This window comes from Cherax quadricarinatus, chromosome 26 (assembly GCF_038502225.1).
Source record: "Cherax quadricarinatus isolate ZL_2023a chromosome 26, ASM3850222v1, whole genome shotgun sequence".
NCBI classification, from domain to species: Eukaryota; Metazoa; Arthropoda; class Malacostraca; order Decapoda; family Parastacidae; genus Cherax; species Cherax quadricarinatus.
This window is the reverse complement of record NC_091317.1, coordinates 4,961,511-4,964,091: the sequence shown is the minus strand read 5'-3', so window position 1 is coordinate 4,964,091 and position 2,581 is coordinate 4,961,511.

Genomic DNA, 2,581 nt, shown 5'->3' with positions numbered 1-2,581 from the left:
ATCACATCAGCGACATAACTATTGAGTAATGGTAAGTTGTCAGAGTAATTGGATTATTTAGCCTTCTGCTAATCAATGGTTAGTATTCAGCCTCAGCACAAGTCTAATAATCTCAATCCTTTTATGTATCTATAAGTGGCAGAAACTTTTTAATGAATTACACTGTTGTACATTTGACTCGTTTTTTCTTGGAGGTTCTTAAGGTAAACAAATTATTATAATTGGTCAAAGCTTGAGAGATTCTTACCCTAATAATAAATTTATCCGCTAATACCCGATAAATTTATGTGCATACATAAAATCTCAAAATCTATATCTACTAGACACTAAGTTTTGGGCTCAAAGCAGATTTTTTTTTTTTTGAGATAAAACATCATGTAAACCATTATCACATTCACTAGATTAGTAGATTAGGTAATTTCAAAATATTATACATGAACAACTGAAGACTGAAATATGTATTCGCTCATTTTTTTGCAAATTTTTGTAATACTGCAGTCACACGTGAACTGTGAAATAAGTAATATTTGCAGTGTAAACAACAACGAATGCCAGAAGAAGTTTAATTATATTTATAAACAAAATATAAGCAAAAAGTTCTATATGTGATAATATACACTTGGAAAATCCTAATTCGCACACGAAAAATAATCCATACGAAAGCAAAAAAATCGGCAGGAGATGCAACATTCCCCCAATGAAAAGCAGGAGAGCCACGAATACACTAAGAGACAACATAGTAAGTGTCAGGAGCCCAAGACTGTTCAACTACCTCCCAGCATACGTAAGAGGGATTACCAATAGACCCCTGGCAGTCTTCAAGAAGGCGCTGGACAGGCACCTAATGTCAGTATCTGATCAGCCGGGGTGTGGTTCGTACGTCTGTTTACCTGCGGCTAACAGCCCTGATCCACCATGAGGCCTGGTCACGGACCGGGCCGTTGATCCCCGGAACCCTCTCCACGTACACTCCAGGTATGTGCATTTGTGTGTCTTAAAGAATAATTTCTACTATTCTATAAAGGAAAAAAAATATACATAGCAACAACTTTTTTCACTAATTTAAATCTCCAAGAATAATTTGTGCAGTGTTCTCTTTTATACTTTCAAAAAATTGTGTATCTCACACCTGATATTTTACAGTTGCATCTCATTATTATTTAACTTATATTTTCCCAAATTTACCAGTTATTTCTGAGAAATTTAAATGGTAATAGAAGTACGTACATAGTTCCTTGTTATCCTGGCGTCTTGTTGTTCTTTAAGTGAAGTAATTTTTGACAACAAGGAATTCTCGACATATAAATATTCTTACTGAGTTTGACTTTGGTGGTAGTTCAACAGAGTTTTTTTTACAACATTTTTGCCGTTATTGGAATTCTTTCAAACGTACATATTTCTCGAGTAAGAGTTGACTCAGCAGATAGTGTGTGCATGACTGGTTTGATAATAGCATCGCCTTCAAACAATAGGTTTACTGGCAGCAGATCATAAGCTAAAATATTTTTCACTTTTCTTCTGGTAATAATCGTGCTGTTTGCAGCATGAGAAATCTTTGGTATTTTCCGGTTTGTCGCTGTTTCCGCTCATTAAAACACTAGTTTTAGTTTTGTGTGTAAAATGACATTCGATGTTATACCACACTAGAGAGTGATTCAAAAACTAGAAGAAAAGATTAAAATAATTTGAGATATGATAACCGTATTTGAAATCATGAAGGGTACAAATAATACAGTAAGTATACATCTAACTTCCTTCAACAGGAGAAAACTATGCCACAGTCATAAATTGAAAGAAGAACTGTAATCGAAAGAAAAGCAACGAATTTCTTTTCAGAGTGATGCAACAGTACTACTGATTAAGTCATTCGACATTAAGAAAAATTGATAAATTATACCTGAATAAGGAAAGCAGTGTGCTAGATCCACTCATGCACCTGCTAACAGGTGGTAAGATGCAGGTAATCTCATGCATAAACTACACAAACAACCTGGATGATGAGATGGTTGTAACAAATTCGTGCACACATTTAACATACGTAAAGTATAATATAGAGCGAAATGTTCTCAATTAGTGTGAAGCAGTTCCTGAGCAGTTGTGGGGTGGGACCAAGAGCTGAGATTGGACCTCCGCAGTTCCCAAGAAAATGATTATTCGCAATAACACTAAGAGTGGAAACGAACTCTGGTTATCAATTGCTAGATACACGAAGGACAAGACACGATTGGTATGGTTTGTTTGCCATCGTGTCATTACAACTTCGCGAGTCATGAGTTATATTAGTGATCTTATCTTATCTTATCTCTTATCTACCTCTTGAAGGTCCATACATTTTTTCGTTTATGGCGAGTTGATTACTCTACGGAGTTTTTTCATTTACAGTTTATGTTTCACGAAATGTATGTATTTTAAATTGGAAAAATAACTTGACCACATAAATTTATTAATATTTTATTTTAAGCTGAAAAGAACACGTTTCTTTATCTCATAGTTTATTGCTGTTTATCTAAATAGTTTTAGCTTATGACGCTCAGCAACTGCAGAATCACTGGCTGAATCAGAGGTATAATTCAGAATTCAG